The sequence below is a fragment of the Macrotis lagotis genome, chromosome X (genome assembly GCF_037893015.1).
Source record: "Macrotis lagotis isolate mMagLag1 chromosome X, bilby.v1.9.chrom.fasta, whole genome shotgun sequence".
NCBI classification, from domain to species: domain Eukaryota; kingdom Metazoa; phylum Chordata; class Mammalia; order Peramelemorphia; family Peramelidae; genus Macrotis; species Macrotis lagotis.
The window spans coordinates 169,464,399-169,490,227 of record NC_133666.1 but is presented as its reverse complement, the minus strand read 5'-3'; the positions used below and the strand labels follow the sequence as shown (position 1 = coordinate 169,490,227).

Below are 25,829 nucleotides of genomic sequence, written 5' to 3'. Positions count from 1 at the left end.
TGTTGTGAGAGAGTGAGAGTCAGAGAAGACACTTAGATTGTGAGCCGAATGACTGGAATACTGGTGGTGCCCTTGGCAGTAATAGGGAAGTTAGGAAAAGGGAAGAGTTTATGAGGAAAGATAATGAATTTAATTTTGGTATATGTCAAGTTTAAGATGTCTACAAGGCATCCAGTTTGAAATTTCTAGTAAGTATTTGAAAATGCAAGATTGAAAGTCAACTGAGTTATTAGAATTATTTGCATAAAAATCATAATTGAATCCAAGGGATCTGATGAGATCACCCAGAGGAATAGTGCATCGGAAGAAGAGGATCTAGAATGGAGTCTTGAAGTTGCTCCCAGGTAACTGACAATGATTGGATTAAAATCCAATAAAAGCAGACTGAGAAGGAGTTTTTTTAGAGGTAGGAAAAGATCCCAAAGGAAGCAGTGTCAAAAACCCTAGAAAGAAGAATATATCAAGGAGCAGGGAATGGTTCAGAGAGTTAAAATAAAGATAAAATCAAGAAGATAAAATCAAGAAGAATAAGTACTAAGAAAAGATCATTAGATTGGGCAATTAAAATATCATTATTAACTTTGGAAAGATCAATTTTTGATGATGTTGAAAACTGGACTACAGAAAATAAAAGAATAAGGAGGCACTGATAGTATACAACAATTTCAAGGAATTTAGTTATAAAAAGGAGAAGAAATGCAACCATAACTAGCAGAGATGAAAGAATAAGTTATACTTTTAGGGTTTTTTTTAAAGTGAGGAAGAGACAGCACTCTACTACCTGGGAATGGCATCATTCTCAACTGACTGGAGTCACTGCCACAAAAACCCTATCTATTATACCCCCACCAAGCCCCTCTCATCTGCTCTGGGAGGAGAAGGTATCGGAAGGATGAGGAGGCTTGCTAAAGAGGAAGAGCAATCCTGAGGAGTTAAAGATGATAGAGACACTGGTAACAATGAAGTTCATAATCTCTGCACCAGCTGAATTTTCTGTTGAAACAGGGATCAAGATGTCCTCTAAAAGTCTGTGGCTTCAAATTAAGTCCATTGTTAATGGCCACCAGATGACGGAAAGACTGAGACACTTAGAAGTGAAAGAATATCCTAATTCAATTCTTTGGTTTTGACTCGGAAACTTTTTCACTAGCTGTTAATTTACTGGATAGATTTCTATCCAAAATGAAGGTACAGACCAAATATATTGGATGTATCAGATTGAGTTCCTTCTATCTGGCTATAAAATTGACTGAGGAAGAGAGATGTGTCCCTTTAGTCACTGATTTGATCCAAATAAACCAAAACATATTCATAGTTTCTGACCTGATTAGAATGGAAAAAGATTGTATTAGAGAAGGTATGTTGGAAAGTCAAAGCTATTATTGCCTTTCAGTTTCTACAGATCTATTATTCACTCATTCATGAAAACTTACCATTTGAAAGGAAAAAGGAGCAGAGTTTTGAAAGATTAGAAGTTCAGCTTAAGGCATGTCACTGTAGGATTGTTTTCTAAAGCAAAGTCTTTTCTATTGGCATTGTCTATAGTTGCAATGGAGATTCAAGCACAGAAATTTATAGACTTGACAAAAGTAAAATGTCTTCAAAAACATTCTAAGATAAATTGTAGAGTTCTGACTTTCTGGAAGGAATTTGTAGCAAAGTGCCTAACTGAATACTCATCAAACAAACCAAATGTTCAGAAGTTGAAGTAGATGGTGTCTGGGCATACTGCACATAAATTGAAGCCTGCTTATTACAAAATTACTCATCTTCCAACAATCCCTGAAATAGGATATTAACAAGATTCTTATGGTGAAGAATTTCAACTATTTTGAAGACTTATTTCACATCAGACCTGTGAACTCCAGTATTAGAATGGATTTAAGTTGTGAAGTCTGAAACTTGATTTAGCACTGATGTTTTCAGACAAGAAGAAAGCAGTTACAAATGTGTTCAGGATTAAATTATGATCCTTTTTGAAGAATGTTTGTAAAAACTAAATCTCAAATATGAAACCCTAATGTGGAATAAGGTTGTGAGATTATACTTTGAATTGACAGTTAATACTACTCCAGTCTAGTAGTACCTAGAACAATATCTTGATTATAAGTATTGATAGCAATATGTGATTGACTTCAGTTGGTGTCATTTGAATTGTGATGCAAGTTCATGTCAAAACAGACCAATTGCAGAAAAATGGTATGATAAACTTTAGCATAGTAAGGTTTACTAGTCTTTGAGGCAGTATAAACAATCCTGTTAAAGTCTTATACAACTAGATAATCCAATGACTCCAAAGATTTCTTTTTTGGCATATTTTTCATCAAAATTTGCTTATAAAATATTATTAAAGTTATATACATACTTGTTAAATTTAAGTAATCTTCAACATTGTTCTAGGGAAGAGGTGTGAGGAAATAATTCATTTGGACTCCTACTAGATTCCAATTAATATCAAATCTATATGTTTCCACAGGGATGGTGATTATAAGTTCTGAATATTGTCAGTTGTAAGATCACTTGCTTCATCATAGGAAGCTGAGAGGTCCTCCATCCTTGTTTTTCCTTCTCAATGGTGACCAAGCCCACTGTGGCAGAGGTTACTCAACTATATGGAAAATCTTCCAGTTTATTTTTATACCTTTGGATCATTCTCTTTTGTCCAAAATGAGCAGGTGACCACTTTGTTAGTGGTCTTATGACCACTTAGTAGAGTGCTCCAAGCTTCACCCAATCTGTTAACATGTTAGTTTGGCTTTCAAGAGCAATGTCTTTAACCAATGAAATTCTGCATTTCACCATGCCTCTGTGGCATATTTGAGTATCAAACCCTATATGAACAAGGTTCTGGAAGAAGGGGAGAAAGACTTGAGGTCCACTTCCTTAGATTTTCATTAGATAAATAATAAAGTGGGCGGCTAGGTGGCCAGGTGGATAAAAGCACTGGCCCTGGATTCAGGAGTACCTGGGTTCAAACCCAGTCTCAGACACTTAATAATTACCTAGCCATGTGGCCTTGGGCAAGCCACCTAACCCCATTGGCCTTGCAAAAACCTAAAAAAAAAGATAAATAATAAAGTTCCATTGGTTCAGAGCTCTGCCTCAATCTCTTTTACGGTAGGTTGGGTGATATTAGTCCTCACACAAGTGATATGGTATGCAAAATTTTATACAGAATGATTTTTATCTCAATATCTAGCCTCTAAGAAAAATTATTTGTTTTACATTGTTGGTGGAACTGTAAATCATCCAACCTTTCTGGAGAGCAATTTGGAATTAGGCCCAAAGGGCAACAAAAATGTGCATACCTTTTGATCCAGCAATACCACTACTGGGTCCATATCCTGAAAAGATTGTGAAAAAGGGTAAAAACACTTGTACAAAAATATTCATAGCAGCCCTGTTTGTGGTGACAAAGAATTGGAAATTAAGTGAATGTCCTTCAGTTGGGGAATGGCATAACAAACTGTGGTATATGTGTCATGGAACACTATTGTTCTATTAGAAACCAGGAGGGATGGGAATTCAAGGAAGTCTGGAAGGATCTGCATGAACTGATGCTGAGTGAGATGAACAGAACCAGAAAAACATTGTACACCCTAACAGCAATATGGGGGTGATGATCAACCTTGATGAACTTGTTCATTCCATCAGTGCAAAAGTCAGGCACAATATTAGGGTATCTACAATGGAGAATACCATCTATATCTAGAGAAAGAATTGTGGAGTTTGAACAAAGGCCAAAGACTATTACCTTCAATTTAGGAAAAAAACCATTATTTTATTATGTAACTTTACTATCTCTTATCATTTATTTTTCTTCCTTAAGGATATGTTTTCTCTCTCATCACATTCAACTGAGATCAATGTATACCATGGAAACAATGTAAAGTCTAACAGAATGCCTTCTGTGGGGGGATGGGGGGGTGGAGGGAAGCAAGAATAGGGGGAAAATTGTAACACTCAAAATAAAAAAAATCTTTCTTTTTTTATTAAAGATTTTATTTATTTTGAGTTTTACAATTTTTTCCTCTAATCTTACTTCCCTCCCTCACCCCCCACAGAAGGCAATTATTTGTCAGTCTTTACATTGTTTCCATGGTATAAGTTGATCCAAATTGAGTGTGATGAGAGAGAAATCATATCCTTAAGGTAGAAACATAAAACATAAGAGACAGCAAGATCAGACAATAAGATATCAGTTTTTTAAAAAAAAAATCTTTCTAAGAAAATTATTTTTTATTGTACAAGCAACTCTTATAGTCTGCCAATCTGAAACCTCAGCTGTGTTCTAAAGCAATATGTTCTAATGTTCTCTTCCCTTGAGTCATTGAAGGTAATTATTTAAATGGTGAGGTAGTAATCCCACAAAATCATGCAAGTCAAGGGGTTCAAATTGAATCCTCTTCAAAAACATTCATGAAATAGTCCAAGCTACAAAGGAAAAGCATATCTGAAAAGCTACTAAGTATTTTAAAGGTGAAACATTGAAGAAATAATATGTTCCCTTGCAAGCAATGGGGTAGGACATAGGGTCCTTGGCCCAACTGAGCTCTAGCAGCATATGCTCAAAAATGCAGAGAGCAACACAGAACTGAAGGATTGTCATTGAGACTTATCCAGGTTAACAAGGTGCCCAAAATGCAAGGTTATTCTTATAACCCATACATAAGTTCTCCTTGCCATATTGAGATAATATTGAAAAGGAACAAATTCTTCCAAAATTAGAAAAGGAAGTTTCTCAAAAGACAAAGATATTCCATAAAAAACTAAAGAAACAAAAGCTTATGGAACTGGAGTAAATATGACATGAAGTGCAAATAAAAGTGAAATAAAAATGTTAACACTCTTGAGCTGTTAAATAAGGATTACTGCCAGACTGTAACTGAACCATTAGTATTGAACTTTGTATTTAAAAGCAATACTTTTGGGATATGCTATTGTCATAATAGTCCTGTAACAATTCAACCTAGAGAGACTTAAAGCAAGATGTCTACCTAGGTTCAAGTAAGCAGCAATTTGACTAATTATGTGATAGTTTGGAGCATATAAGGCTAGTTGTAGATGACACAGAGGGTTGGAAGAACATCATTGCAATATATAGCGTAACTTCCACAATAGCTGTAACTGATTCAAATAAATTTCCCTTTGACAGCATGTTGTAGAGAAAAAATGAAATAAATAAAGCAAAGGACCACAGCTCATGAGTCTTATGCTTAATTTTGTAAAAAGTTTTACAAATGAACTCTTCAATTGCTCCTACACACCCAATTCATTGAAGAATTTCTAATTCATCAGTACAAACTTAAGAAGGCTGAAGTAAGCTAACAAAGTATCTTGCTAGTGACCCAAAGGGAAAGTGACCTTTCAATAAAACTATTAAAATGCAAAAAAAAAAGGAAGAAAAGGAAGAAGAAAGAGATTAAAGTATTTATAAATACTTTAATTGATGTTATTTGACTTGTGGGAAATTAGTAGTAGGAAATTAACTAGTACATAGGGAGAGATTAAAGATAAGCAAGAGAGTGATGATGGGAATGGGAGGGTGGAATATACTGGAGAAGACAGGATGGAATGTGATTTCTTGTGATTATAGAGGGTATTATCTCAGCAAGAAGAGCCACCTCTTCATATGATACAGGGATGAAAGTCAAGATAGTAGCAGAAGGCATCTAAGTGAGAGACAAGGGAATTTTTAGGGAATGGTCTTATTTTTTTAATGAAATATGAGACAGGGGCGCTAGGTGGTGCAGTGAATAGAGCACCGGCCTTGGAGTCAGGAGTATCTGGGTTCAAATCCAACCTCAGACACTTAATAATTACCTAGTCATGTGGCCTTGGGCAAGCCACTTAACCACATTGACTTGAAAAATCTAAAAAAAATGAAATATGAGACAAAGTTTTCAACTGAAAGAGTGGAGGGGGGCGGAGCCAAGATGGTGACATGAAGGGATCCAGTCTTAGGAGCTCTCTGATAAAAACTCATAAACTAAGGACTCTAACTAAATTTTCGAGAGACAGAACCCACAAAGGGACCCAGTGAGGCAGTTCTCCTACTCAAGGAAACCTAGAAAAGAGCAGAAAGGCTCTGCTCCCCGGGGTTGGAGGGGCGGCCCGGAAGAGGGGTGGCCCACCACAGCCAAAGAACCTCAGCCTCCCGGAGGCAGCCCCAGGGCACTGGGAGCCTCAGCTCACAGCAGCAGGGGAGTCTCCTGGGCTGCACCCCGGGGAGCACCGGCATGGAGTGGGGGAGCAGCGGGGGACCTCTGCCAGGGCAAGCACGTGGAGCCCAGCCCTCAGGGTGCACAGCCAGCAGCCTGGGTCTTTAGGCAGCCTAGACCCGGAAACAGAAGCAGGTGGAGCAGGAGCCCCCAGGGCATGAGCCCATTGAGCTGAGGGAGGGGAGTGAAGTGAGAGAGAGACTGCAGAGCTCTTCTGTCCTCTGCCCCTGGAACAGGACTCTGGGGCTCTGACCACATTCAGATCCTCATCCCAGTCTAGGCCCCACCATAGAACAGCAGAGCCCCCCCCCCACCTCAGCCCCATGGCAGAGGGGGGCGCTTATGGTCATTCACAGACCAAGAGGGAGGACAGAGCCTCACACACTGAGACCCTTGTGGGAGTATCCCAAAAGCTCAGGAAGCACCCCCAAAAAACAGGCTTAGGCTGAGAAAATGAACAAACAAAGAAACAAGAGGAAGACCATTGAGAAATATTTTGCAAATGAGCCCAAGAAGGATCAAAATACTCAGTCTGAAGATGAGGAAGCACAAGCTCCTGCATCTAAAGACTCCAAGAAAAACAGAAATTGGGCTCAGGCTATGATAGAGCTCAAAAAAAACTTTGAAAATCAAATGAGAGAGTTAGAAGAAAAACTGGGAAAAGAAAGGAGAGAGATGCAGGAAAAACATGAAAATGAAGTCAGCAGCTTAGTCAAGGAAATCCAAAAAAATGCTGAAGAAAATAGCATGCTAAAAACCAGCTTAGGTCAAATGGATAAAACAGTTCAAAAAGTTAGAGGAGAAGAATGCTTTAAAAAGCAAAATTGGCCAGATGGAAAAAGAGATAAGAAAACTCTCTGAGGAGAATAAATCCTTCAGACAAAGAATAGAATTCAGGGAGATTGATGAATTTAACAGAAATCAGGAATCAATACTTCAAAACCAAAAAAATGAAAAATTAGAAGAAAATGTGAAATATCTCATTGAAAAAACAACTGATATGGAAAACAGACTTAGGAAAGATAATTTGAAAATTATTGGAATACCTGAAAGTCATGATCAGGAAAAGAGCCTTGACATCATTTTCAAGGAATTACTACAGGAAAATTGCCCTGATGTTCTAGAAGCAGAGGGCAAAATAGAAATGGAGAGAATCCACCAATCCCCCCAAGAAAGAGATCCCAAAAAACCAACCCCCAGGAATATTATAGCCAAGTTCCAGAACTCCCAAGTCAAAGAGAAAATATTACAAGCAGCCAGAAGGACACAGTTCAAATATCGTGGAGCTGCAGTCAGGATCTCACAGGACTTAACAGCAGCTACATTGGAAGCTCGTAGGGCTTGGAATACAATATACCAGAAGGCAAAAGAGCTTAGAATGCAGCCAAGAATGAACTACCCAGCAAGGCTGAATGTCCTTTTCCAGGGAAAAAGATGGACTTTCAATGAACCAGGGGAATTTCAAAGGTTCCTTTTGGAATGGCCAGAGCTGAACAGAAGGTTTGATCTTCAGATACAGGACTCAGGTGAAGCATGGAGATTGGAGGAGAGGGGGAAAATAGGAGGGACTTAATGAGGATGAACTGCATGTATAGAAAAATGATACTGATAATATTCATATGAACCTTCTCAGTTAAAAGAGCAGGTAGAGGGAGCTTTTATAGTTGAAGCACAGGAGAAAGCTGAATTCGAAGATAAAATATGGTATAAAAATGGAGTCAATAAGAAAAAAAGGGAAATGGAATGGGAGAAAGAAAAAGGAGAGGGGGAATAGTTCAAGCTATTTCACATAATAAGATTTTTTTTATTACATTGAGCTATTGCAATGATATGGAAGGGGGGAGGCAAGGGGGAATGAGGGAACCTTTGCTCTCATCAGAGGTGGCTAGGAGAGGAAACAGCAGGTATACTCATTGGGGTATAGACAACTGGAGTAAGAAGGAGGGGGGAGCAGGGGGAAGGGGTGGGGATGTAAATAAAGGAGGAGAGGATGGACCATGAGGGGACAGTGGTCAGATATAACACATTTTCTTTTTTTTTACTTCTTGCAAGGGGCTGGGATTGGATGGCTTGCCCAGGACCATAGGGCCAGGTGGATTCTGGGTCTAAGGGGTGGTATGGGGGCTCAGGGCTTCTTGGCCCCAGGGCCAGGGATCTGTCTGCTGCGCCACTCAGCGACCCTACAGCAGAGTCAGAGTGAAAGGAGAGAGGAAATATAGTACATGGTAGTGGAGAAATAAGAAAGGAGGGAGTTGCGATCAGCAATGGCAACGTTGGAAAAATATGGAAGTAACTTTTGTGATGGACTTATCATAAAGAATGTGATCCACACACAACAGAGTTGATGGTGTTGGAACAAAGACTGAAACACATTTTTTGTTATTATTATTTGGGGGAGGGTGCAGGGCAAGTGGGGCTGGGTGGCCTGCCTGGGGCCACATAGCAGGGTGATCATTGGGTGTCTGGGGCCGGATTTGGACCCAGGTGCTCCTGGCTCAAGGGCCAATGCTCTGTCTGCCACCCAGCCACCCCTACTAATATTACTATTTTATTTTATTTTGGGTCTTTTTTTCTTCTTTTTGGTTTTTGCAGGGCAGTGGGGATCGGGTGGCTTGTATGTCACATGGCTGGGTGATTATTGGGTTTACGAGGCTGGATATGGACTCGGGTGCTCATGGCTCTAGGGCTGATGCTTCGTCCATTGCACCACCTGGCCATACCTACAATTATTACTATTATTTTTTTTAATTTTAATTTTTTTCTCCCCCCTTTACTTTTTTGCCCAAGCAAGTCTATCTATATTCAATGGGGGGAGGGGTATTTTGTTTACTTGTAAACAAGTATATCTTATTAATGTAAAGAAAAACATTTGTACAAAATGAGAATAAAAAATAAAGTAAAAAAAAATTTAAAAAAAAAGAGTGGAGGGAGGGCAACCTCTGAGAAATTTGAGGATGAATTTTAGAAAATTTTGGAAATGCCTTTTGGGTAAGTGGAATTGTCAAATGATTAGGGAGGTCTAAAAGGAGTACCTTGTTACTATGAGAATCCAATTGATATTATGTAGTATAAATTTGTAGCAGACCAGTTAATCCTTGTTTCATTATTTTCTCCAGCCTCATTCAACAACACATAAAAAAGCAGAAATACAGTGAATGACAAGAGCTTTCCTGGGCTAAATTTTGGCAGTTGGAGAGTTTCAATAGGAGCACTGGACAAGGGATTTTAGAGAAGAAATAAAGAGTGTCAAAATAAACTCAGGATAGAGAAGGAAAGTCTGTTATGAATACCTGGGAAAGAAGTGAGGATGGAGTTAAAAGTGAATAGAGTTACATTTTATCAGTGTAATAATCAGGGACAATTTTAGGTTATCTGTGATGGAGAGTACCATCTGTATCCAAAGAAGGAACTGTGGAGTTTAAACAAAGACCAAAGACTATTACCTTCAATTTAAAAAAAAAAAAGTTGTCTTATGAACTACATAAGTTTGCTATATCTTTTTGTTGTTGTTTTTGTTTTTGCAAGGCAACGTTTTGCCCAAAGTCACCCAGCTAGGTAATTAAGTATCTGAGGCAGGATTTGGACTCAAGTCCTCCTGACTCCAGAGCTGGTGCTCTATCCCCTGTGCAACCCAGCTGCCCTGCTATCTCTTATATTTTATTTTACCTCAAGGATATGATTTTTCTCTCAACACATTCAATTTTGACCAAGGTGTTGCATGGAAACAACGTAAGGATTATCAGACTGACTTCTGTGTGTTGTTGGGGGGGGAATTGTAAAATTCAAAACATTAGAAAAATGATACATAGAAACTCCTATTTTATATAATTGGAAAACAAATGAAATATTTATATTTAAAAATGAATGGCATTAATACAGAAAACAAAGAGTAGGGTTCAGGGTTGTGAGGTAGGAGAGGTGGAATAACAACAGACTGTAATCAGATAAAAGAATTTCAGAACTGATGAACAAGCAAATGCAACCCTGTGTGTGATAGTAAGATCAAAGGTTTGACCATATCTGTGTATAGATGTGGAGGGTTTGGTTGGTTGTACTTTCTCCAAGATCAAAATGATATCACTCTGTTGAGATCAAGTAACAGTGTGTCCAACTATGGCTGATCAAACCAATAAATGTGGTGGAGCACAAATAGTCCATGTGAACATTTGTGTGGATCCTCTAAATTTATACATTTCATGTTTCCTTTGAGCTACTTCAATTCTACCTTGATCATGGAGCACTTCACCCTTTCTGATGAAGGCACATCATTCCAGGTGGTCCTATGCAAGATGTCATGCAATCAAATCTAAAATTAATCTAAAAAGTCTAAAGCTCTTAAAAGAATCCTTAAAAGAATCTTTCATTTATTCTGTTCACCATGAGAATGCTTGTTTTATATGAGCTCTCCATAAAATAGTCTTTCAGGCAAGTATATGTTTGGCATTCAGACATGGACAGCCCATTGGAGTTGCATTCTCTGCAGTAGAGTTTGAATGCTTGGCAGTTTAGTGCAAGGAAGACTTTAACGATATTTATGTTGCCTCAAAGACTAGTAATCCTTACAATACTAAAGTTCATCTTATCATTTTTCTGAAGTTGGATGTAGTGACCTGAACTTGCATCACAAGTCAAATAACATCAATTAAAGTCAATCACACCTTGCCATAAATAATACCTATAATCAATATATATTATATACTAGATTGGATTAATATTATCTATCAATTCACAGTATAGTTTCACAACCTTGTTGTTATATGTTATAAAACTGAAGGAGATCTTCAGAATAATCCAAAGACAATTTAAATGGAATTGATTCAGTTTTCTGGCATGGCGCTGGTATACTATCCAGATTTAACAGGCATACAACAATGTCAGTAAAACAGCTCTGTAGATCTTCAGTTTGGTAGTCAGTCAGTTTGGAAGTCTAATACTGCTTTCCTTCAGAGCCTCCCAAATCCTGAGCTAGCTCTGGCAATGCATGTGTCAACCTTACAAATGTATACATCCCTTGAAAGTATACTGTGGAGCTAAGTGAACTTTTCCATTTGCTATAACCAATGGTTCTATGTATGGGTAGTGTGGTGCTGGCTGATGAAGCATCTGTGTCTTCTTGGGGTTGTTTGTAGGCTAAAATTAGGACAAGTCACAGAGAATTGACCTATACTTTGTTACATCTCAGCTTCAGAGGCTGCATTGAGGGCACCAACATCTGGAAACAAAAAATCATGCATCAACGCTCTTTCTGACAACCCCAGGAGAAATACTTGGAGCAGAATAGAGATCTATACACAACATTTATAAATCTGCACAAGGCCTTGGATACTGTCAGTCATGAAGGCTTATAGAAAATGGGTGCTCAGGGAAGTTAAAGTACTGTACATCAATTTTGTGATGGCATGTTTACCTATCTGTATAATGGATTATGCTCTCTTGCTTCCCCAGTCACCAGCAGAATAAAAAAAAGGTATGTGCTTTTTCCCATACTTTTTTAGCAAGATGGTTTTAGTCTATGCTCTCAAATGCTTTCAATGAGATGAACACAGTATCAAGGTCAACTACTGAACTGATGGTAAATTCTTCAATTCAAAATGGTTATAATCAAGATTATGGTGGGGTGGAGGAGTAGGAAATGAAGAAATGGAGGATTTGGGAAAGAGACTATATGTAGCAAAATATATGTTAAAAAATCACCTAGTAAGAGAGCAAGAGTTAAGGAGAAGAGAAAGGCATTGAACTTATTAAGGAATGAAGGAATGTCCTAGAGGTTGCAACATCCACCAGAATCTTGATTACATAAGAAATATGGCTTGAATGAACTTCAAAGGAGAAGGGTTTACTGAGTGATGATGGTAGAGGGAGAAGTTGAAAATGACAAGAAAGAACAAGTTGTATTCCAACCTCCATACCATGATGAGTGGGTCAGGGGATCTGATTGAAAATTCAACCAATGAGGGCAGCTAGGTGGCTCAGTGAATAGAGCACCAGCCCTGAAGTCAGGAGGACCTGAGTTAATAATTGCCTAGCTGTGTAACCTTGGGCAAGTCACTCTTAACCCTATTGCCTGAAATAAACAAACAAACAAACAAATAAATAAATAAATAAATAAATAAATAGATTTTTGAATATTCAACTAATGCTGGAAAGGCTGTTCAGAAAGACTATGACATCACAAAAGAGCCAGGTCCCAGTGACTGCAAGAAGATGGAAGGAACAAGAAAGGGAAAAGGACAAAATCTTGGGGTGGGGTTCATCAATAGTCAACAACTTTGTAGAAAAGGAGTGGTCAGAGAGGTAGGAAAACAGAAAAAGAGTAGTATCCCAAAAACCCAGAGAGAAGAGAATATCAGGACAAGAGGGTGATCCACAGTGATAAATGGTGGCTCTATCCATCCAGGATATTTTGGAAAGAGCAACTTCAGTGGAATGATGAAATCAAAAGTCAGAAGAGAAAATAAAAGAGGAAAGGCATCTTTTATAGATGATAAATTTAAATATAGATTATAAATTTATATTTATAGATAATAAATATTTAATTTCTGCTTGCTACTAACGTGAATGAATGGGTTTATTCACTATTCAGTATTTGTGATAGTCTTTTGTGTAAATGATGTTTGGTTGGAAGGACTTAAACTGGTGAATGCTATCTAAACAATATTTGTTGTTTTTGTTTTGAGTCATTCAGTTGTCTGACTCTTGAAATATAGCACATCAGGCCCCTTTATTCTCCACCATCTCCAAAGTCTTTCCATGTTTATTGCTTCTAAGACACTATCTATCCATCTCATCTTCTGCCATTCCCTTTTCCTTTTGCCTTCAATCTTTCTTAACATTAGGGTCTTTTTCCAATGTGTTCCATCTTCTCATTATGTGACCAAAGTATTTAAGCTTCAGGCTTTAGTTGTTGATCTTTCGGTGAATGATCTGAATTAATTTCATTGACTATTTTTTAAATGTTAATGTTGCTTTATTTTTCATAATCTATAAGTTGACAAATGTTTTATATAGAAAGTACCTTTCTTCAACATAGAGAGGCACTCTAAAGTAGGAGACAATTCATAATAAATAGATCCTTTTCTCAAACACCAAAAAAAAGGTCACAAAATGCATAGTATGTTACTAACTAAAAGCCAATGGCATAGGCTATATTTATTTTTGGTTGTTAAAAAGCCAAACATCAATCTTAGAAGAAACAAAGTAGAACAAAACAAAAAACATGATTTGATAAATTAGTTGCAAAAATCTAGTCACAATTGGTTAAAAAGGAAAAAATGTCCTTAGACATAAGCAATTCTTTTATAAATAGTGGTAGTGTTATTAAAAAAAATAACCATCCTCAGTGCTAAAAATTAGCACAATAAAAGAATACATTAAAACTATGATAAATAAATTATATTTCAAAATTATAACAGTTATAATACTTCATTTGACAACACTGGATTTCATCAACATGGACATTTCCATTACTATTCAAAGTCAAAACCGGTCAGGAAACAATGGCATTATTTTTTAAATGCCAGTAATTTAACATACCTTACTCATTTCCTGGTTTTTACTCAAGTGTTTTATGTTACTGTCTCTTCATATTTATAACCTATTTCTGAAGCTTTTTCAAGCATTTGGAATCATAACTATTAGAAGCAAAGTGCTCCTTCAATGATACAAAAATATGAAAATCCTAATTGACTTATTTGGGCCTAGGCACTTGCTGTCATTTTGGCCAGGTGGTTCTGCAGATTAATACAAATGCACTTAATGGTTGTTTTAATTCTTTTAGCAGCTTGTTCTATATTTATTATAAAGTGACTGATCCCTGTATTGGGGCTGACTGAACTGAGGTCAGATTTGCTTAGATTTGCTGGTAAAGTACACTCTAGATCAACCATGAAATAAGCAAACATGTTTCTCATGTAAACCCCATGACTCACCACCAATACATCAGCATCTAACATTTGGGCAACACTATCTGAATTAAGATCAAGTCCACAGTTGCTTCCTAATGGAAATGTTTCTGTTAGAAAGATCTCCAGGCCACTGTCTATCATTCCTGACCTGGGATGTCCTTTTTGAACCGATTCATCCAGAACTAGTTGGCAAAGAAATTCAAAAAAGTCCTTTGCTCGTAACTTCACCTCATCTAATGTTTCTCCTTCAGGAGGTGTGAAATTAGGGCACTGTTGCCCAGCTGCTTTGGCCAAAGCCTTTAATTCACACAGAGGTTTGCCTTCTGCAATTCCATATTTCCTTTCTCAAAGTCTTGCATCATATTTTACTGTTGCTTCTTTGCAGAATCTGCTTTGTTCCAAAATCATGGCAATCGTCTGTTGAGAAAACATGAGTAAACTTCACATTACTAAGAAATTCACCAGCAGCAGGTGCTTGTCTAAAACCAGTTTCTGAAAGAGGCTCATCTATACCCTGTCTGTCGGACGACTGTTAAAGCGAAACGAGCCATGCTGTGCGAGAGCCGGGGTGGGTGGTGGGGTTAGCGGAGCCTCCGGGAGCAACCGGACCCCGCGCGCTCGGAGCTGCGGATGCTCCGACTTCCCCATTGACTATTTTTTATAAATTTATTTATTTATTTTTCCAAATACATGCAAGGATAGTTTTCAATATTCATTTTTTTGGTAAGATTATGAATTCGATGTTTTTCTCTCTCCCCCTCCTGATGACAACTAGTAATTTGATATAGGTTATACATATACATATGTATGACTATGTTATAACTATGCAGGTATAACTATGTTAAATGTTAGTCATGTTGTGATAGAAGAATCAGAACAAAAGGGAAAAAATGAAAAGAAAAAAGATAAAGCATAAAGCAAATTTTAAAAACTGAAAATAATGTGTTTTGGTCTGCATTCATACTTCATCATTCTTTCTCTGAGTATGGATGGTATTTTCCACCACAAGTCCTTTACAACTGTCTTGGATCATTGTACTACTGAGAAGAGCTAAGTCTATCATAGCTGATCAATACACAATGTTGCTGTTAATGTGTACAGTGTTCTCCTGGTTCTGCTTACTTCACTCAGCCTCAGTTCATGTTAAGTCTTTCCAGGTTTCTCTGAAGTCCAACTGCTTATGATTTCTTAAATAACAGAGTGCTTTCTGGGGGGGGGGGGAGAGAAGCAAGATGGGGGGGAAATTGTAAAACTCAAATAATATCGTTAATAAAAATTAATTTAAAAAAAAGAATTCTAGCATCAGGAGCTGATGTTCCTGAGGCTTAGGTAAGCATCAGCCTAACATCTTTGTAATCACAGTGCATTCTGTCCCTCCCAAGCTACATAAAATATGCCTTTTAAGAGATGGGAAACAATAGTATAGTAAGGAGGGATCATTTGAAGTTCCTGGGTGCTATACCCCCATCCCAACTTCAAGGTGGTGTTTTCCTCCATATTGGCATGGTAGGTTTAGTCAAAGAACCCAGGCTCAAGCACTAATTATCACTTTCTACTCTAGATAGCTTTAAAGAAGTGACAAACTGTGCCTCAGTTTCCTCATCTGTAGAATAAATGGCATGAATTCAAAGATATCTGTGATTCCTTTTGGCTAGATGGCGCAGTGGATAAAGCACCGGCCCTCAAGTCAGGAGTACCTGGGTTCAAATCCGGTCTCAGACATTTAATAATTACCTAGCTCTGTGGCCTTGAGCAAGCCACTTAACCCCGTTTGCCTTGCAAAAACCTAAAAAAAAATAGAATTCTAGCACCTTTACAAGCCTTACTGTTAGCAATGCTTTCTAAAGTCTATATGTCTACATGACTGCATTCTCCAGGATGTCTGGCTCAAGATCTGTAACCATAACACCTTGCTACTGATGATAAGATCTTTCTTGAATACTTTTGTATATTCTTACCACCGCTTTTTATCTTATTTTTCTTTTACTTTTGTTAAATCCCTCATTTTTGTCTTTTATCATGGCCATTTTAATGTGAAATATACCCTGACATCTCTAATTTACTTGAATAGATTTCTTGTCTTCCCCATTCTATTGTTTCTGCTATTTCTTTCTCATTTAAGAAAACTTTCTTTTCTCTTATTGCTATTCTCTGGAATTCTACTTTCAGTTGGATATATCTTTCCCTTTTTTCTCTTGGCTTTAGCTTTCCTTCTTTCCTCTATTATTTATAAAGTCTCATCAGACAGTCATTTTGCTTTCTTGATCTTCTTTTTGAGAACTTCTCCCCCTCAAAAGTGACCAGGGAAGCAACCTCTATTTTGAACTCCTCCAAAACATGCCTTTCAAATCAGAAATATTTGAGGAGACATTTATATCTAACTCTTGCCTGATATTCCTTTTGAAGATAGGTGTGAAAAGTATCAGGCACATGTCATGGCCTTTCTGCTTCTCCAAAGGAAAAAAATCACAGTTTTCATAGGAAAGAATTTGAGCCACATCACAATATATATTTATGTCATCTACAATCTAGTCATGCATTTAAAGAACTCATTTGGACACACATGTTTTACATGATGTCCCACAGTTAGTAGATATGACTTGAATGAATATCTATGGAAAGAAACTTTGTTGGAGGCAAAGTCAGACAGTAAGGAGAAGAATCTCTGTCTGCCTCAGTTCCCAAAAATGTAAAATAGGAATAATAATAGCATCTAGCTTCCAGGAATGTTTTGAGCATTTTTACCTCAGAAATTCCTCATTTAAAAAGTGCTTTGCCAACCTTAAAGCACTCTATAAAGTATAGATATTATTTTTATTATTATCATTATACATTTTCTCCATCACTTTCTTTTCAATTTTGTCCATACAATCAAGAAAACAGTAAATCAAGCCTGGATTTGTAGCATTTGCTGATTTCTGAAGTATAAATGCTTACAGTGAAAATGTAAGAATCAACTCTGATTTTAACTGGTTGACTTTAACTGGCTCCTACAATCCCAACGACAAGATATTATCTCAAAGATTGAAGGGAGAGAAAGTCAGAGGCAGTAAAAGTCTACTAAGTCATAATAAAATATGACCAAAATGGTTTGTTTCATAATTCCCCAAACATCCCAGTATAGAATTACTTATAACTAGCTGGAAACAAGAGGGAAGCTTCTCACCTTCTTTGTGCACCAATCTCCAGTAAGAGCAACATTGTAGATTTTTGGGAATTTTTCTTATTAACATTCTTGTTGAACTTTTAAATTGAGTTTTCTAAACAGAAAATTGGATTATTTAATAATAACTAAATTTCCACCATTATACCTAGAGTTCTAACTTCTTAACTATATTTCTAACTTTCTAGCTAGAATTCTATTTTATAATACTAAAGAATATAGAATATACAACAAATAATATATTATAGAATATAGAATATAAACTTATTCTATTTTTATATCATACCATATTAGATTAGATTAGTTATATTATACTATACTATATCATAATATATTTTATAAAGAGTTTGGGATACAATTGAACTGAAACAGCATAAATTAAGTATCCAGTATGTGGGGTGCTAGGTGGTGCAGTGGATAAAGCACCGGCCCTGGAGTCAGGAGTACCTGGGTTCAAATCTGGTCTCAGACACTTAATAATTATCTAGCTGTGTGGCCTTGGGCAAGCTACTTAACCCCATTTGCCTTACAAAAACCTAAAAAAAAAAAGTATCCAGTATGTGCCAACCACTGCACAAAGTGGTGAGAAAGGAAGAGAGAAAGCAAGTGTACCCATTTGCAAGAATATTTCTTCCCCTCATAAATCTTCAAAACTAAGGACTTTAATAAAATTTTCGAGAGACAGAACCAACAGAGGGGCCCAGTGAGGCAGTGCTCCTACTTAAGGTAACCTGGAAAAGAACAGAAAGAAGAAAGGCTCTGCTCCCCTGGGTTGGAGGGGCGAGACCCACCAGAGTGAAAGAACTTCAGCCTCCCGGAGGCAGCCCCACAGCACTGGGAGCCATGGCTCACAGCAGTGGGGGAGTTTCATGAGCTACACCCTGGGGACCAGCAGGCACAAAGTGGGGGAACAGTGGGGGACCTCTGCCAGAGTGAGCACATGAAGCCCAGCGCTCAGGGCACACAGCTAGCAGGGTGGCCACCTCAGCCCAGATCCAGGAACAGAAGCAGGCAGAACCGGTAAGCAGGAGCCCCCAGGACATGAGCCCATTGAGCTGAGGGAGGGGAGTGAAGAGAGAGAGAGACTGCAGAGCTCTGTCCTCTGCCCCTGGAACAGGACTCTGGGGCTCTGACCACATTCAGATCCTGATCCCAGTCTAGGGCCCCAATAGAACAGCAGGGCCCCCCCACCTCAGCCCCATGGCAGAGGGGTGGGGCGCTTATGATCATTCACAGACCAGGAGGGAGGACAAAGCCTCACACACTGAGACCCTTGTGGGAGTGTGCCAAAAGCTCAGGAAGCACCCCCAAAAAACAGGCTTAGGCTGGGAAAATGAACAAAGAAACAAGAGGAAGACCATTGAGAAATATTTTGCAAATGAGCCCAAGAAGGATCAAAATACTCAGTCTGAAGATGAGGAAGCACAAGCTCCTGCATCTAAACACTCCAAGAAAAATAGAAATTGGGGTCAGGCTATGACAGAGCTCAAAAAAGGCTTCGAAAATCAAATGAGGGAGTTAAAAAAAAAACTGGGCAAAGAAATGAGAGAGAGGCAGGAAAAACATGAAAATGAAGTCAGCAACCTAGTCAAGGAAATCCAAAAAAATAGCATGCTAAAAGCCAGCTTAGGTAAAATGCATAAAACAGTTCAAAAAGTTATTGAGGAGAAGAATGCTTTAAAAAGCAAAATTGGCCAGATGGAAAAAGAGATAAGAAAACTCTCTGAGTAGAACAAATCCTTCAGACAAAGAATAGAACTCGGGGAGATTGATGAATTTACCAGAAATCAGGACTCATTACTTCAAAACCAAAAAAATGAAAAATTAGAAGAAAATGTGAAACATCTCATTGAAAAAACAACTGATATGGAAAACAGATTTAGGAAAGATAATTTAAAAATTATTGGAATACCTGAAAGTCATGATCAGGACAAGAGCCTTGACATCATTTTCAAAGAATTACTACAGGAAAATTGCCCTGATATCCTAGAAGCAGAGGGCAAAATAGAAATGGAGACAATCCACTGATCCCCCCGAAAAAGAGATCCCAAAAAACCAACCCCCAGGAATATTATAGCCAAGTTCCAGAACTCCCAAGTCAAAGAGAAAATATTACAAGCAGCCAGAAGGACACAGTTCAAATATCATGGAGCTGCAGTCAGGATCACACAGGACTTAGCAGCAACTACATTGGAAGCTCGTAGGCCTTGAATATAATATACCGGAAGGCAAAAGAGCTTAGAATGTAGCCAAGAATGAACTACCCAGCAAGGCTGAATGTCCTCTTCCAGGGAAAAAGATGGACTTTCAATGAACCAGGGGAATTTCAAATGTTCCTGTTGGAATGGCCAGAGCTGAACAGAAGGTTTGATCTTCAAATACAGGACTCAAGTGAAGCATAGAGATTGGAGGAGAAGGGGAAAATATGAGGGACTTAATGATGATGAACTGAATGTATTCCTGTATAGAAAAATGACACTGATAATGCTCATATGAACCTTTTCAGTTAACAGAGCAGGTAGAGGGAGCTTTAATAGTTGAAGCACAGGAGAAAGCTGAATTTGAAGATAAAATATGGTGTAAAAATGGAGTCAATAGAAAAAAAGGGAAATGTAATGGGAGAAAGAAAAAAAGAGGGGGAATAGGCCAAGATATTTAATATAATAAGATTTTTTCTTTATTACAATGAGCTATTGCAGTGATATGGATGGGGGGAAGGCAAGGGGGAATGAGGGAATCTTTGTCCTCATCAGAGGTGGCTAGGAGAGGAAACAGCATATATACTCAATGGGGTATAGACATCTGGAGTAAGAAGGAGGGTGGGGACAGGGGAAAGAGGGGATGTGAGTGATGGAGGAGAGGATGGACCATAGGGGGAGAGTGGTCAGATATAACAAATTTTCTTTTTTACTTCTTTTTCTTTTTTTAGGTTTTTGCAAGGCAAACGGGGTTAAGTGACTTGCCCAAGGCCACACAGCTAGGTAATTATTAAGTGTCTGAGACCGGATTTGAACCCAGGTACTCCTGACTCCAAGGCCAGTGCTTCATCCACTACGCACTTAGCTGCCACTCTTTTTGACTTCTTGCAAGGGGCTGGGATTGGATGGCCTGCCCAGGACCACAGGGCCAGGTGGATGCTGGGCCTAAGGGGGAGGGGGGGCTCAGGGCCTCTTGGCCCCAGGGCCAGGGATCTGTCTGCTGTGCCACTCAGCTACCCTACAGCAGAGTCAGAATGAAAGGAGAGAGAAAATATAGTACATGGTAGTGGAGAAATACGAAAGGAGGGAATTGCAATCAGCAATGGCAACGGTGGAAAAACATGGAAGTAACTTTTGTGATGGACTTACCATAAAGAATGTGATCCACCCACAACAGAGTTGTTGGTATTGGAACAAAGACTGAAGCACATTTATTATTATTATTATTTTTTGGGGGGTTGCAGGGCAAATGGGGCTGGGTGGCCTGCCTGGGTCTGCATAGCAGGGTGATTGTTGGGTGTCTGAGGCCGGATTTGGACCTGGGTGCTTCTGGCTCAAGGGCCAATGCTCTTTCTGCCACACAGCCACTTCTACTGTTATTACTATTTTATTTTATTTTGGGTCTTTTTTTTCTTTTTTTTTTTTTTTTGGTTTTTGCAGGGCAGTGGGTTTGGGGTGGCTTCCATGTCACATGGCTGGGTGATTGTTGGGTATATGGGGCTGGATATGGGCTCAGGTGCTTCTGGCTCCAGGGCTGGTGCTCTGTCCATTGCGACACCTGGCCATACCTACAATTTTTACTATTATTTTTTTATTTTAATTTTTTTCTCTCCCCTTTACTTTATCGCTCAAGCGAGTCTATAGTACTTGGGGGGAGGGGGTATTTTGTTTACTTTTAAACAAGAATATTTTATTAATGTATAAAAAAACATTATTTGTACAAAATGAGAATAAATAAATATTAAATATTAAGAATATTTCTTCCCCTTCTTCTATAGTTGTCAGGTTGATTACAAATTACATAAATTAGTTTTAGGGGTAACTGAAATTTTGTAGGGGATTATATAAAAGTATATAGGAGTCAAAATACTAATGTATATCATAGTGGGCTTTTTTAGCATTTACCTTAACATCTTTAGTTTTTTCAAATTAAGAAAAAGAGAGGCTTAATAGAGTGGTTTGCCATTTCCTTTTCCAATTCATTTTTACAAAGAAACTGTAGCAAACAGGGTTAAATGACTTGCCCCAGGTCCAATATTAGTCTGAGATCAGGTTTGAATTCATGTCGATCAGTCTTGCTGACTCCAACGCCAGCACTCTATACTGCTCCACCTAACTACTTTCTTTAAGCGTATATAAAAAGAAAGAAGAAAATTACTATATCACCCCTGAACTTTTTTTTGTTTCCTTCATGCATATTTTTTAATGTTTTATTAATGTTCTATTCTTCATTTTTTTATGCAACAAGATTCTGGCTCACTTTCATAATGAGACTGATCATTCAGTATTCTATGGATACCCCTGAGGGACTGAACATTTCTTTCTCTAATACTATTGTTTTCTATGCCCCCATTCCATTCAAATTCTCCTAATTTTAGCCATCTGTGATTACCATGCTAATACCATTTAATCAATTAACATTAATTAGCCTTTTTTTTTTTGGCTAGGTAGTGGGGTTAAGTGATTGGCCCAAGGTCACACAACTAGGTAATTATTAAGTGTCTGAGGTCCAATTTGAACATATCCTCCTGACTCCAGGGTTGGTGCTCCATCTACTGCACCACTTAGCTGCTCCTATTAATTAGCTTTTTTTTTTAGATTTTTGCAAGGCAAATGGGGGTTAAATGGCTTACCCAAGGCCACACAGCTAGGTAATTATTAAGTGTCTGAGGTCGGATTTGAATTCAGGTCCTCCTGACTCCAGGCCCAGTGCTCTATCTACCGCACCACCTAGTCGCCCCTAATAATTATCTTTTACAAGGGAATATTTACTGAGAAGATATTATTATTGTTTTTGTTGTTTGTCCTTATTCTTGAGGAGGACCATGACAACAGGGAAGTGATGCCATGTCATTCAAATGAATAGGATTTAAGTGATGAGGTGCTGTGCAAAATCACCAGCCTCACTTTCTCCTCCAGAGCCATCTGAATCCAGTAACCAGCTATCTGTGAGGACCACTGGAGTTGGCTTTGGATGTAGTGGGAGACCTTGACCTTTTTAAACTATGGTCTTTAGTAGGACTGTTTGACTGAGGCAACACCCATTATAGATAGAGGATGCAGTGGATAAAGCACTGGCCTTGGAGTCAGGACAAGTGTTCAAATTCAGCTTCAGACACCTGACTCTTCCTAGCTGTGAGACCTTGGATGAGTCACTTAACCCTGGTTGCCTTGCATCTAGAGCCATCTTCAGTCATCCTGATTCATATCTGGCCACTGAACCCAGATGATTCTGGAGGAGAAAGTGAGGCTGGTGACTTAGCAAAGCATCCCCTCATTCAGATCCAATTCACATGCTTGTCATGGCATCACCTCTCTGATGTCATCATCTTCAAAAATGAAGGACAGGGGCAGCTGGGTGGCATAGTTGATAGAACTCCAGCCCTGGAGTCAGGAGGACCTGAGTTCAAATCCAGCCTCAGACATTTAATAATTACTTAGTTGTGTGAAAACCCCATTGCCTCACCAAAGAAAAAAAGAAAATGAAGGACAAACATTTTTAAGTAAGAAAGGAGATAAAGAATGGCCTTTTTAAAATGGTTTAAAAAAATCAAGCAGAGGGGAAGAACCTCAGGGTTGCTCAGGGATTGAGGCTGGGAAGAAAAGAAATGAAACAAAGAATGACCTCTTTTGCATAGTTAAAAAATAATTACATATGTTGTTGTTTGTCCTTGTTGTAAAGATAGAACTGACCCCAAGTACAAACAAACACCGAAGGGAACACTTCCACTATTATCTTATTCCCTTTGGAAAGTGAACTCAAACAAGGTATTTTCTACATAGGATTGGTCCAACCAAGTTCACTTCCAAATGCAGCATAATCACTGGATGAGTCTGTCTCAGCTACCACTAGCCTGGATTCATCAAGTCATGTCTCATCATGTTGATTCCAGATCTATTGGTTGCAAAACCCAGTTTAGATTCCAATTCTCTGATTTCCAGTGGTTCACTTTTCTGACCTTCAAAGTTCATAATGTAGTAGCTATTGCCAAGACTTTATTCACCTAAAAAAAGGGAAAAAAATAGACAACAGAGATACAAGCAACAGTTTTATGACCATATATGCAAAGGCAAAAATGCAGTAGCCCCTGAAATAATCAGATTGATTCTGTACTATCTTTTAATTGATCCTATTTACAATTGCAGTTAATTAATTCTGTCCTATAATTGCTTAAGTCATGATTCTTTACCTCTGAATTTAGAAATTCAGTTGACCTTAAAGAGTTAAGTTTAGATGTAAGTTCTCCTGCTAATCAGGATCTATTCTTGCCTCAAGGAAATCTGGTATAGATACAGGTGGACATTAGGGAGTCTGGTCTAATATCTTTTCGACACCAAGCTACCCTTCAAGGATAGCTGTAAAAAGAAGTCTGATCCATGTTGTCTCTAACCTTGCAAATGGTCTCAAGTAATGAACATTTCATTCAATGTTGGAAGGGATGTGGGAAATCTAGGACACTAATACATTGTTGGTGGAACTGTGAACTCATCCAACCTTTCTGGAGAGCAATCTGGAATTACCCCCAAAGGGCAGTAAAAATGTGCATACCCTTTGATTCAGAAACACTGGGTCTATACTCTGAAGAGATCATGAAAAAGGATAAAAACATCACTTGCACAACAATATTCATAGTAGCCCTGTTTGTGGTAGCAAAGAATTGGAAATCGATTGAATGTCTATCAGTTGGGGAATGGCTGAACAAATTGTGGTGTATGTATGTTATGGAACATTGTTGTTCTATTAGAAATCAAGGGAGGGGTGGCTAGGAGGCACAGTGAATAGAGCACTGGCCTTGGAGTTAGGAGTACCTGGGTTCAAATCTGACCTCAGACACTTAATAATTACCTAGCCATGTAGCCTTGGGCAAGCCACTTAACCCCATTGCCTTGAAAAAGAAAAATCTAAAAATAAAAAATTTAAAAAAAAATAAAAAAAAAGAAATCAAGAGGGATGGGATTTCAGAGAAGCCTGGAAAGATTTGCAAGAACTGATGCTGTGGGGCGGCAAGGTGATGCAGTGGGGGGCGGCTAGGTGGTGCAGTGGATAAAGCACCGGCCCTGGAGTCAGGAGTACCTGGGTTCAAATCCGGTCTCAGACACTTAATAATTACCTAGCTGTGTGGCCTTGGGCAAGCCACTTAACCTCATTTGCCTTGCAAAAAAACCAAAAAAAAAAAAAAAGAACTGACGCTGAGCAAGATGAGCAGAACTAGGAGAACATTGTACACCCTAACAGCAACATGGGGGTGATGATCAGCCTTAATGGACTTGCTCATTCCATCAATGCAATAATCAGGGACAATTTTAGAATGCTTGCAATGGAGAATACATCTGTATTCTGAGAAAGAACTATAGATTTTAAACAAAGACCAAAGTATTCAATTTTTTTAAGTATATTAGGTACTACATAATTTTGCTATCTCTAATATTTTATTTTCTCCTCAAGAATGTGATTTTTCTCTCAACACGTTCAATTTCGATCAATGTATAGCATGTAAACAATGTAAAGATTATCATACTGCCTTCTGTTGGGGGGAAGGGGGGCAAAAATTGTAAAATTCAAAACCTTACAAAAATTGATAGGTAGAAGCTACTATTGTATATAACTGGAAGACAAATAAAATATTAATAAAAGTAATGAACATTTCTTAGTCACTAAAGGGAAAGAGGCATTGTTGCTAGCTCCTCATTCCCAGACAATCATATTGTCTTCCTTGCCTTAGTTCTGTAATCAACCATATTCATTTTATGTGATGTTGAGCTCTTTTTATCAATCATAACTTGTTTCCCATCTATAAAATCCTGTTCTTTGTTCTTTACTCCTTAAAACTATAAAAGAAAATTTGCCCTTTCATTGGGGTTTTAACTTTGTTGAAGAAGCTGAGATCCTACTTTTTGGTAAATTTATGCTTTACTAATAAATTTATTGTGCTCAGAACTTTGTGTCTCAGTTTATCCTATATTTATCACAACACCCCAATAGGAGAAGAAGACCCAACATTCCTCACTCCACTGAGAACTGTTCTTGTCTCTGTTCTGGGACACATTCACGAAGGAATGGGAAGAAGCATCACTTTAACTGGTTTTGAGGTAGGGATCAGTCCATACCTCAAGACTTTGCCACCATCCTTCAGTTGTCTTTTCTCTCTCTCCTAGATCCTAGATACCCCCTCTCCCACTATTAATTTACTTCTGGTCCCCCAATTCTAAGGAAGGGCCTAGACGAGCCATCCTTCATTCTTTAGACTTTGCCACTAGGTCCTTCCTCTAGTACCTTCCCCTTACTTTCCCTTTTTTCATATCTCCCTTTTGTATGGTCTTCCCAAAATAAAAGTTCCTAGGG

At 38.3% G+C, this 25,829-nt stretch overlaps 2 pseudogenes; one reads left to right on the top strand and one right to left on the bottom strand.

Moving 5' to 3' along the window:
• Window positions 1-959: 959 nt before the first annotated feature.
• LOC141498888 (cyclin-G1 pseudogene) lies at window positions 960-1,799 on the top strand (annotated as a pseudogene).
• Window positions 1,800-13,918: 12,119 nt separating this feature from the next.
• LOC141498887 (fructose-2,6-bisphosphatase TIGAR pseudogene) overlaps window positions 13,919-25,829 on the bottom strand; it is an 85,766-nt pseudogene continuing 73,855 nt past the window's right edge.